A 14,147-nucleotide genomic window follows, 5' to 3' on the forward strand; every position below is an offset into this window, starting at 1 on the left:
TCATTTTTAAATAAATGATAAATAATATTATTTAAGCTAATAAATATTTTATCAATTAAGTTTTGAAAATAAACTTAAAAATGGAAAAGAAATTAATTTATTAAAAATTTCATGATAAGTGCATGAGATTTAAAATTAATAAATTAATTTAAAAAGATCCAAGTGAATATTAAATAAATTAATGTGCATTATTTTAATATTTATTCACATAGGTGTATGCGAGCTCTTGGGAGTTGTCATGTTGACAACATAAGAGTTTGCACTCTAATTATGCATGTGTTGTCTACACTTATGAGTTAGCATATTATTTTAGCACATGGTATCTACAACATTCTAGATACCTCATCATGTTTATCTTTTTATCATGAAAGTTATGTGCTTAGTTGTCATGCTTATCTCCTAGTTCTTTCTAGACACATTCTAGATGTATCTTAGAGGCCTTTATATAGAGGCTCTCCTAGTGTGTATGGACATCCTCATATGCTTCTACAAGCACTCCTAGTCACTTGGATGGGGTTTTGGTTCTTGGAGAAATTGCAAATGTTGGAGAAGGAAGGAATTTTCAGAAAGGGGAAGGTTTTGAAGGGAGGAATTTCTCTACGATTTTCTGAGACATAGCAAATTAGCATTAGTGTCCAGGTAGGCACTCATGATTATTTTGCATACTTTATTATGTTTTCTCTCTTCCTGTCTTCATCGTGTTTGCTAGATGATTGCTTGGATAATTCTTGTGATGAATGTTCTATATTGTAAAAATTTGGATATGCATGTTGTTTCATCTGGATTGAGGAATTAAAATATTATTGCAACCCTCCCTTAGTAGAATCAAGATTTGGAAATTGATTCGGGTTTAGGTTTGAATTAAAATAGAATCTTATTATTATGCATTAGTTTTATATGATTTATTAACTAATCTAATTAAATTAAATTTAATTAATATTAGTTAATAGTAGAAGAAGTCTAATTAATTATTAGTCAATTTTAAGTAAATGGATTTTTAAATGAGAGCAAACTAAAAGAAAAGAGATATTAATAAGTGTTCAGTGGAATTAAAAAATTGAATTCTAAGAGTTATGGGGAGAAACTTTCATCCATAAAAAAAAATACATGGGTTAGAGAAAAGCGTATAAACATTCCCTCACTTGATTTTTTAAAAATCCAAAATAAAATCTGGAAACCCATATTTAACTCAACTGAGTATTTTAAATCTAGACATGTGTTTGCATAATGTGTTTTCTCTATGCTATTGGTTATGGGTTTTTTTTTGGGTTGATTAGTTTGTTGACTAGTTATAGGACGTCTACCAGAGGCTCAGGGGATTATGATTTGTGATGTCATGATGATGTCTTTTGATCTTGATCTTTTAAACCATACCATGATTATGAGATGGCATGCTCTGTGGTGTGTGTGGTTTACTGATTGATATTGTTTCCAGTCTGCTTGTGTAAGCTATGATATAAGTAACCATTTATGAGTTATCGATCAATTGTGTTTGGATTACTTTCCAGTCACCTTGAGGGGACTGAAGTATTTATCTAATCTTGATGATGTAATGTTATGACATGTTTTGACTTGACCATTTTGGAGTCTTCGATCATTATTATTTGATTTGAGATGCATTTTTGGTTTCTTGTTGAGAACCAATGGATATTGTGATTTATTTTGAGATTCCTTATGGTTGCTTGTTGAGAACCGATGGATATTGTGATTATCATTGATACCTTCAATCGCTGTTAGAGAACTATTGTGGTCATGATTATCAATGGATGCTTTTTAGTTGCTCATGGAGATTTGATGTTCTTATTATGGATTATCTTTTGGTATTTTTCTAGTCGCTTGTATAGGATTGAGGTGATTTTGTGATTCATGATTCCATGAACCTAGGGTAGGTTATCTACTTGTAGTGTCGGGAAGTGGCTTGCAATGGGGGTTGAGGCCCTAAGTGGCTACTAGGGTAACTCATTGTAAGTTATTTAATAAGTGAAAAAATTTACACTAAATGGGGATTAAAATGAACCTAATAAGATAATTATATGTTCTCGCCCATACCTGGAGTGCTAGTATAGACTAGGATGGGAGTAGAGAGAACGCTTAGTTGCAACCTTGCATTCCATAGTATGCCTCGTCAGTACAAGAGGATACTAGTGGCCGCATAGGGATCACTAGGGGGCTAGGGTCTATTGAGAGACTACTAGGGTAACTCTAGCGTGATCTGTGAGATGACACTTTCACACTTACATAGTAGGTTTCCTACATGTCTTTGTTGTGCCTCTGGGAACTAGATGTTGGTCTATCTTGGAACCTTTGAGTTAGTGTACTTTTAGGATTCCTAGATTTAAAAAAGTATTTGTGTTATCCTGTTTGAGATGAGACTATCTCTTCCAGTGCTATCTTTGTTGGCATTTACCTTCATTATATTCTTGGATCATTATGATGGATGTTATATCTTAAGATGGATGTTATCTTCTTTGTTATCATATGATAGCATATGATAGCTGATGTTATCTTCTTTGTAGGATAATCTTATGCTTTATTTTTGCATGTTAGATTTCTTTATGCATATGTTGTAGCATGTTAGATTTCCTTCTGCATATTTTGTAGTATGTTTTAGGAGTGACATCCTTACTATGATAATGCCAATGATCTCTTTGGTGACTTGGGATGTTACATGCAGAGGAATGGCTAGGGTCCATGATGGTCTAATGATGCTATTGATGGTTGGGAGGAACCACATACTTAGATCAGTTGTTTTTTATGATGTATGGATATCTTTTATGATGGTTGTTAAATCTTTATTTATGAATGGATATATCATGTATGTTATTGCTTCCACTACTACAGGTTTGATATGAATGGTTTATCTTTCATGATTAAAAGAAAAAATTTGATTGGCAAACTTATTAAAATTTTAGGTTAATTCTTTTGTATCCCTTGGCAGGGCATTACAAAATACACTAGGGAAGTAAATTTTGGGGAGCAAGGGTGTGAATCAACACTTAAAACATTCAACCTCAAAAACTATTCACCACACATCCATCTCACAATCTATGCATATAAACTGAGATACCAAATCAAGCATATACATCCATAGCATGAAAGTAAAACATTCAACACATGTATGACACAAGATATTTTGGTTACCCAAAAACCATGCAAGGAGAAGGTAAAACTAGGGTGGGATGAAATGTACAAATATTCACTACTACAATAATAAAGAGTATCTAATGAAGGTTACAATGTTCAATAATGAAACATGATCTACCATGTGAAAGGTTTGGCCTATTAAAGGCTTACGAGATTATTAGATCTTACCCTGTTAAAGGATTTCAACACCCTAGTAAAAGTGTATCTTGTAAAAAGAATCTAACTTACAATGAAGTAAGCACCATATTAAAGGATTTACAACAACCTATTAAGTCTACTCTATTCAGAGATTTACTTGATTCACCTATTAAAATGTTTCAGCAATAATCCTTCTATTAACACTCTGTTGCTTGATGTTAGATCACCTCTTTCCTAATGTGTACTTGATCCTTTCTAGTTAGATATATATCTTTTGTCTTCTAATTCCTTTCCTCTATTCTCCTCAAACTGATTCTATAATGTAACTCAAACTATAATACCTTACTCACCATGGATGCTCTATTTGTGAATGCAATCTTCTATCCTTTCTCCTTACACATTTATTAAAAAGTTTATGGTTAGTCCTCCTTAAGAAGACCTAGGTGGCATAGGGTTTGGTATGAATCAATGACTATGATTCACCCATATTTCCACTTAATTCTTCCCTTATTCTAATTGGATGCATGTAATTCATAGCCATTCATAATTAACATTTTTTCTTATCATCTAAGGTCGTAAAGAAAATCTTAAGTCAGCCCAAAAATGGTTTACATAGAAGTTTGTTCCATTGAAAACATCTGTGTTAGAATTGTATAACTTGGTACTTGAAGTCCTTGATGCTCAACATCAACTACAACTTCAATGACATAACTTGGTCTCTGAATGACTCGGTATCCATTGATCACTCAACATTTGAATAACTTGGCATATACCATCTGCTTGGCACTTGAGTGACTCGATACTTACTAGTTACTTGGTTCATACTAAATATATGTCACTTAGCATATACTATATGACAACTTATGCTCAGAATGAACTAAGTAAATAACTTAAGTATATTGTCACTCATATGTCAAAACCAATATGAGATTAACAAAATAATCACCCTCGAGAGAAGATTATTGGAATCAAAGACAAAGGAGGGATAATAAGAAATAGAGTAAATGAGGAATTATGTTTTATTTCTCAAGTTGAACCTAAGAGTACAGATGAGGTATGCAAAGATGATAATTAGATTCAAGAAATGGAGGATGAACTTGATCAGATTGTGAAGAATGAGACACAAGAATTGGTTCCTAGGCCTAAAGACGAGAATTCTATAGGAACTAAATGGGTATTCATAAAGAAGATGGATGAACAAGGTGAAGCTGGAAGAAACAAAGCTAGATTGATTTGTAAAGGTTATTCACAATAATAAGGAATAGATTATGAGGAAACATATGCCCCTATAGCTAGAATTGAAGTAGTGGGAATGTTTTTGAATTATGCAGCAAATAAGAAGTCCAAAGTGTATCAGATGGATATCAAATCAGCCTTTTTGAATGGAGAACTTGAAGAAGAGGTATACATTGAGTAGGTTGAAGGATTTACATTGACAAAAGACAAGGATATTTTATGAAGATTGAAGAGATATCCATATGGTTTAAATCAAGCACCTAGATCATGGTATGCAAGGTTGGAAAAGTATTTGAAAAAGATTGGAATTTCTAAAGATATGATGGATAATAAATTATACTTAAAGAAATTGAGAATGGTTTATCGATAATAGTGATATTTTTGATGATATAATCTTTGGAGGAAATGATGAAGAAAGTGATAAGTTTGCTAAAGAAATGAATAATGATTGGTGAGATGAAGTTCTTTCTAGGTTTGTAGATTGTATAAAACAATGGTAGAATTTTCGTATCACAAGCAAATTATTTGAAAGACTTGTTGAAAATATTTGGCTCCGAATGTTGTAAGCTTATTGGTAAACCAATGATAACTGGTCACAAGTTATCTAGCAAAAATGAAACACCTACAGTTGAGAAAAATAAGTACATATCTATGATTAGAGGTTCGCAATATCTAACTCATAGTAGACAAGATAGAGAAAATGGATTTAAGAGTGTAGCTATATTTCAAGCTTATCCTAAGGAGGATATTCAAATATTTGAAGGGAACATCTAATTATGGGATATGGTATGATAGATCAAGTGATTTCACCTTATATGTGTATACTAATGTGGATTGGGAAGGCAATATAGATGACAGAAAAAATAGTAGTGGTGGAGCATTTTTTCTTGGAGGATGATTAGTTTCTTGGCTAAGAGAGAAAATAATTTGTATATCATAGAGTATAGCTGAAGTAGATTATATAGCAATAGAAAATAACTATAATTAGGTCATGTGGATGGAGTAGATACTCAAGGATATTTTGATACAATTTTTAGAACTATGATCAAATATTATGATAGCACAAGTATAGTAAGTATGTCTAAGAATCCTATATTGCATTCTTAGACTAAGAATATATCTATTAAGTATCATGTTTTGAGAGAGAAGGTTGCAGAGAAGGAGATCAAACTAGAGTATGTTAGTACTAAATATTAGATTCTAGATATCTTTACAAATCCCTTTCCTACTTTAGAGTAGATGATGCAAAGATTGCATCAATCTAGTGGGAAAAAGCACTATTGTTTGACTAGACTAAATGTTGATGCTTCCTATATGGGGGAGTATCTATGATGAGAAGAGTCACTAAGGACTCTTGGTAATTGCTCTTGAACAATGTCTTTGGACATTTGAGCTGGTTGAAGACTTGGAGCAAATAATTGACACAATGAGGCCTTTGTCATTGATGTCAATGAGGGAGATGTGTACATGAAAAATTTCTCTATCTCTACTTTATTAGGGAGATTTAGAAAGATTCATGTAAGGAGAAGAAATATATCTATGGGGGAGATACACAACATGAAAAGTTGTTAATGCCTAAAAGGAAAGCTTAGTATAGACTAATGTATGGGGGAGAAGCTGAGAGTTGTGTAGTGTTTGAAAAACTAATGCCAATCCTAAAAGATGTAGTAAAGAGCACCATTATAGAGGATTTCAGATTTGATTGATGAAGATAATTTGAAAAAATGGGAACAATAGCAGCAACAGAGTGTTGTTTTGATATTCTTGGAACCTATATGTTTTTCATCTATGTTTCTATAAATGCCAAAGGGGGAGATTATAAGCATGAATGATAATGGTATTCCTTTGGGGAAGTATCCTAAGCATTGGTGAGCATGTGGCATAATTGGCATGTTGTATTGATGACTATGTTTGTCATTGATGAAAACATAGTATGGTTTCTATGAAGACTGACATAGTAGTAGACAAAGATCATGGTTGTATAGATATATTTTTGATATTTAGGTGAAATGTGATTAAGGACATGTTCCATACTATGTCCTTATGATGAGGTTAAATGCGCATTTAATATGTCAAAGAAATACAAAGATAGAGTATATGAAAAGTAGTTTCTAATGTTTGTATTGTATCTCATAATAGAGATATAGTACATGAAGTTATACACTAATAGAGGATAGTTGGATGATGACACCAGCGAGTGTACAAATTCTAGAGTTTCATGTGTGAGAAGTTGCAAAGAACGTGAGCCGATAATGTTGAATGATTGAAAAAAATTAATTATCTTAATGTGGTCCTATTATAATTAATTAGGAAAGCCTCAAGGTCAAATCAATGAATTTTTTTGAGGACTTAGTATAAAGAAAAATATTTTCCTTGGTTGTAAAGTGTCATTGTGATGTGAATCAAGTGTGAAGTGTGTGAACAAGAAGCATAGTGTTTGGTAAATGAAAGCAAGTGATCCAAGGGATTACTAGATGCAAAGTTGGTATCGAGATCACAAAGAGAAGAAGTTTGGTTGATAGGATAAAGGAAGAGGAAAATAAGTAAAATTGAATTATATTATTACACAAGGAACAATATAGAGATTATTTGGATAGTGGGTTCATTGGTCTTTCCATTGAAGCTGTTTGGACTGTGGCTCCATTTGCCTTCGACAACTTCTAATAGGGTTGGTACAACTTCTAACAAAGTTTCAATCTCCGAAAAAGGATTCAAAGTCTCCTAACAGGGTCTAATATTTACTAAAGTTATCTCATTGAATCCTAACAAGGTCCATCATCTGATAAGGAATATTTATATTAGTACATCATCTTGTGGGTACCATCCTCAATGGGGTTTAACCTCTTATCAAGGGTTTCTCTAGTTAACATATTTGGTGTTATTATGTATGAGTATCTTATTATGGTTGCTAATTATATTTCTCATATGGTTAAGGTTTAATAAGGCTGATAATTGATATAATATTTGGATAAATGATTCACCCCACCTCTCAGTTATATTGGCGGACTATATATTCTAACAAGATCTTCCTTGAATTCTCAATTCTATCCATCTCCTTGCATGCATAGTTGGATGTGGATGCTTTACCCAACTCATTGGTTTGGATGATAATAGCTTCATTTTTTTGCCTTGTGGTTCCCTCTATTTTTCTTACCCAGTACTAATTCATCTAAGTTTTGATATGTTCAACCTTTGATTTTCCTTTGTTTTTTTCACCAGAAATTGTTGTATCTTGATTCATATAGTTTCTTTCAAATGACTTATATTTTTGCATATTTAACATCTCACATTAGTGTGGCTTTTCCTAAAGCGAGTTCTTAAACAACATACTCCAATGTGACCATATTTTCCATATATATGGCATCTTCCCCATGTGTTGTACTCCTAACCAATAAATGTTCTTTGTTTGGTTCTATTGCACTGATTATATTGATTTACTCCACACTTAGAAGATTTCTGACCATGCTTGTGACATGTGAAATAGTTTCCTTCAAAATCTGATATGGTTCTGCATTTATTTTCCTTGTGTCCATATTTGTTACAATTATATCAATGAACTTTGAACTTGAGTTGCATAGTATTACTCCAACAAATGTTTGATGTATGATCCATTTTTCCACAATTTTTGGATGTACACCTTTTCTTCTTTTGTGCTCATTACTGTGATGATTCTCCTTGATTAGTATATCCTAGGCTAGTAGTCCCTTTGGATCTAGTTAGAATTTTCTCATACAATTGATTCACAACTTCTTGTGACCTTAACCCTCTTTCATTGAGTTTATTTTCAGCTCTTAGTTCGTTTTGGAGTCTATCATTCTCTGCTGTTAGATTGGTAATTTCATGATTTGCATCATCTAGTTGATTTTCCATTTCTTCTAGATGTTGTGATAACTATTGTATTTCATTAGTATTTTATTCTAATATTGTTGCAAATAATATTTTTTTTTCATCTTCCATTTCTTTTCCATTTAATACTTTTTTCTTTTGTTCCATGACTTCATATAGCCTGGCCGAGTGACTTTCCTATTCTCTTTTCAATTTTCTTACTTCTTCTTGTAGATAAGCATTCCTTACTTGTAGATCTTCTATAGTTGAATCTTCTTGTTCTAAAGTTCTTCCTCTATAGAGGTCTTCTATTCTTTATTCTACATATATATTTTCATTCATCTATATAGCCAATTCTTTTCTTCTCTTCACAGAGTGAGTTGCTTCTTGAGTTTCTTGATTTATTCTATAGCCATATAGATCAAGTTTGTCATTCTCAATAGCTTTCTCTAACTTATACACTTCCATTTCCTCATATATTTTCTCTCAATTGGTTAAGTTTCTAATAGGAGAACCTTTCTCTGATACCAATTATTGGAAATGTAATGTCAAATAGGTGACTAACGGGGGGATGAATTAGGAACCACTTAAAACTTTTCACTTAGATTTTTTTTTCTTTATTAGATTATCTAATCTACTATCATGCGTAAACATAAATAAATCAACATCATAAAACTTAAACACAATATTTGGTAACCCAGAAACCCTCCAAGAAAAAGGTAAAACTGGGGTGGGGATGACACCCACAATGCTTTACTACTAAAATAATAAAGGTTTTTTTAGGGCTAACAATTGATCACTTATGGTGATTTACTTTGTTAGAAATATGAAGGACTATTAGGTCCACCTCGTGAAAGGATTTTACAATACAATGAAGTATGTACTCTATTAAGAGATCTTACAAAGGATTTTTATATTCACCTTGTTAGAGGATTTACTTGATGTAACCGTTAGGATGCAATCAGTAGGATGATCCTTGTTTTCAACTAATTTTCTAATATAAATCCTTTGAAGAATTTCAATTACCTAACTATGATCGATATGACTCTACTCTACCCTTTATACTATTTGGTAGCCTGCTTACTCAATCTTCTCTATCTTCTTCTTGCTTTCCATTTTCCATATTTCATACATCTTTTATTCTTAGAAAAATAAATTTTTCTTTCTTATATATCCATCAAGAAATATTTCCATCCTAAGTCAGCCCAAAAAAGAGATGTCTTTACAATAATCAAATTACATCTTTAGGTCAATTGAATGCTGATGCTTGGGTCACACTGTGGACTTAGATGTTATGCTGATGCTTGGGCAATAAAATGAGCTTGGGTGATACTTTGGCACTTGGGTAACATTTGATGCTCAAGTAATACTTTGGTACTTGGGTGACACTAAAGCATGTCATACTTGAACTAGATGGTCGGTTCATACTAAGAACTTGATAAATATTGTGAACTCAGTTCACATGGTAGAGCTTGGTTAATACAGGATATACTCAATCCACTCAGGCTATACTAAGACAAGTTGACTAAAGGAAAGATCTATTGTCGTATTAACTGACCTTCCTAGATGACTTAAGTGTTTTGTCACTAATTGACTGTAAGGAAAATTGCAATAAAGAATATAACCATTTCCACATAACCCATAATAAATTTGAAATAAACATAGAATTAAAATCCACATGCAAAAGAATAGACAACATACCCACAAAATTGTGACACAAGATATACCCTAGGAAGCCCTCATTGAGGGAAAAACCCAGCCTCCAAAAGCATCCATCACCATGTATTATTCAACAAAAAATACCATTGCAATACAAACATGGAAGCCTTCATAGCCATAGCCACCACTGAGCAAACTATGTGAACAAGCATGAATCCACACATCCCATGCCATGCTTCTAACCTTCACAAATGCTCCCTTGGCTAATTTTTCAAGCCCTATCCCACTCGACTCTTGCCTTTTTCACTCACACTACAAAAAATACTCTTGTGGCTGCTTATATAGTAGCAAGTTCCACAAAACCACCAAGTGGTATTACATAAACTATGTGCTGAAACCATGTGCTACTTAACCCACTGACCCCACATTTAATATTGGGCATTTAATTCTTTTCCCCAATATTAAATAACTATGTGAAATATTATCATAGTGTTACAATACAACTCATCAAGTATATCCCATGGGAATCTTTATATGTTGCACATCCATCTAGGTTGAACATTACATAATAAAATAAAATAATAAAATAATACAATATAACAATATTATGCAATGTGTGCAACACCCATTATTTCAACAATCTCCCACTTATTGTATACATTGCATAGGGTCAATTTGTCACCACATAAATGAACAAGGGAAAAATCCCTCCCAACACATCCACCATCATGGATCAAAGTACACCAAGTGCTCCATCTTGGTACCTGCAACAAAATCAAAGTTTCCAACATCTCAAACATGAATGATCTCACCTCCTATTATGCCACTACCACTGGACATACATAGAAGCCATCCAAAGAGAAAGCAACCCAACTTGTCACATTAGAAGATCATAAAATCTTGTACCAAATAAACTGCCAAACACAAAAAAACTTGATCCAAAGGTAATAACATGTATCCATAGTTGTCAAAGTATCCATAGCTGAAATAACACCCACAACAGGTGCCAAACCCATCCAACTATCCATACCTCCAAAGGTATACCAAGTGAATCTCATATCATCAACATATCTAATCTGTAACCTGCAATCACAAGTCTCAAGAGCAATACTTGCCACATATATACCAAGAAACTCCCACTGCAAAAGATAATGTCAAATTTATAACCAATCCACTCACAACATCTCAAAGAAGTGAATCCATGTAGTATCAAGGACATCCACGATATATAAACTGATATCCTGCAAGAACAATTCTCATAACAAGTCTAATAGTCTCCCAATTCTCCACAACCAATAGAGGAAAGAGATAAAGGAATAACCATCTCATCTCTCACATGACATACATGAGTACAAACTAGTGATCACAATCTCCAACCAATCTCAAATCCAATGTAAGTGAAACTGAACATCCAAAAAGATAACCAAGACAAGAGAGAAACCATGCAAATCAGAACCTATAGCATATCCGTCTACACACACTTCTAGATGTAAAATGTACAAGTATGATCTTCTCCATAAAAACCCAACCAAGAAGCCACAACAACACCCAAACCATACCATATAACTCATCATGGATGTAAGCCTCTCACAAGAAGATCAAACTCATAAACCATTCCTAATCCAAAGAATATGCCCAATATAAAACCATCTCCCAAAATCAACCAGCATAACAACATATGCACATGGAGATAACCAATGCTAAACCATCTCTCAAATGAACTCTCTAGAACTAATTTATCTACCATAGCTCAAGATCCATATCCATGAAAGGCAAGCATAAATATAATGCACCTGAGAGAAATAATGGGTTATACCTCTCAAGTAGCAAACTGCCGAGTAAACCAAGAGTGGGAAATGAGAATGATCATCAAGATACCCAAGTTTCCAACCAAGACTCATCTAAGAACAATCTCCTCTCAAGTCCATATCAAGTGACTGTCCCTTGAACTTCTTGTTGAAACCATCAACTATCCCAAAAAATACTTTAATCCAAGAGAAATTAGCATCACCATCATCTCTAAGTATCCATGAGCACCTGTAACCAATCAATCCATGCCAACTCCAAATGCAAAATTACAATATCATGAAGTATCCAACTTATGATCAATGTACTCAATAGTAAGGAACTAAACCAAGATCAATGTCAAAGTTCCAACCATGGCCTCAGGAATGTAAACATGACAACATGATCTTACCATCTCAACCAAAGAGATAACATGCTCCATATGTGTCATGCCCAAAATACAAGGCAAAGACACACACATTTAAAAAAAAAATTTAATTCTACTAAGATTAATATGTTTTGTTTCACAAGCTAAGGTATAGGTACATTGAAGATAGATATGGGTTCTCCTAACAACATCCTAACATCCTAATTAAGTTTTAAACTTAACATAAAGGAATAGGTCATTAAATCTGAACATTCAATATTAAATTGAATTTGACATTTGTATCGCTATTACATTCATCTTAAAACAATATAATTAAAATTAACCAAATAATGATTTAGAAATAAAGATAAATCAAATTCCTTTGGAACATTGAAAACCCAAAGGACTAACTAAATAATATAATCATCTAACATTCAAATAACTAAACTTTATTAAATCTAACATAAAAAAAACATATTTTTGATCAAAACTATAAATAAATAATCAATATAGTTAACTGAAACATAAACTACAATTCTAACATTAATTTATACCAAATTTATTATCTTAGTGGAATTAACTTTTTTTTAAAAAATTGTGTTGTTTTTGCCTTGTCTTTTGAGCATGACAATATGAACATACCATAACATGTCACAACTCTAAACGTGTATCAAGAGTATACCATGACATAATAATGAAACCATCCTCATACTAAGGATAACATGCCAAATAAAAGCATAAACCACACCTTTCTCAAGAACCCTGTGAGTCCTCAAGATGCAACCATCTCTACACACCATGAAGATAACTATATCCACATACCATGAAGGAAACCAAGTGCACCATGCAAATGTCAAAGATGCTTCTGCAACAATAGGATCTAAGAAAAACCTCCAACATCTACAAACACTTAATAAATATATATCAATTCCAACAAATCCCACTCAATCATGGTACCAAGTCACCTATGGCATCATAAAGTCCATATGCTACATGAATATCATCTAGGTCTACACTCACACAACCAAAGTATTAGTACCAAGTGAAACCAAGATCTCTAAACCCAAGAAGATACAAACCAAACTAGGAAATAACCTTGCACTATCACCCCATCATTGTCACAAGCTCCCACTAAACTGTGTATCCAAGTTATCCATGGCATCATGATGAAAACACCATCCTCTAACTATGAGAATCAACCAAGACATCAAATTATCAAAGAACTCAAAGTGCACATCATGAGCTCTTCAAAAGAAACCAAATAACCATGATCCTCAACCAAGAAGATATTCCACCATAACCAAATTAGGAATCTAAACCAATAAACATCAAGGATGTACTTGTATATCCAATCATGTCATGCCAAAATCTATGGCACCATGATCACATCCCTAAACCAATCATCTAACTTTCAATATGTCCAACCTATCAGCATAAAATAGTCAACCACAATCCTCCACCATGACTATACCTAGTAAGAATATCTCATCCCTTCTACATGAAGACAAATCAGAAAATCATGTGACTTAGGGCATAGACAACCCAAATTCAAGCCACTAATTTGAATATGCATCAAAAATGAAAGATCAATGGGCAAAGACAACCCATAACCAAGCCATAAATGTAACCTATAAGTATAGACCACTAACAACACTGGACAAATTGTAGACCCAACAAGTTATTATACATATCCAAACCAAACACTGATAACCATATCATCATGAGACCAATCTAAAATATAAACTGAGTATACAATCACATCAAATCTTAAATCTCCAAACATACAATGTCATAAACTCATAATGCCACCATAGTCAATATATACTATAAACTATTTAGATTAATATATCTCCAAATAAATCATGCCAAACCTACATCAAATCTAAAACAATATGTAGAGCTTTCCAAGAGCTTTCTGTTGACTACTTGAAGTCCAAAATCAAACTCTGTATGCCTAAGTTATGCCTTAATCTGTGCTCAAAATAAATAACAT

The sequence above is a fragment of the Cupressus sempervirens genome, chromosome 5 (genome assembly GCF_028749045.1).
Source record: "Cupressus sempervirens isolate cs-2001-9-10 chromosome 5, ASM2874904v1, whole genome shotgun sequence".
In the NCBI taxonomy this organism is placed as follows: domain Eukaryota; kingdom Viridiplantae; phylum Streptophyta; class Pinopsida; order Cupressales; family Cupressaceae; genus Cupressus; species Cupressus sempervirens.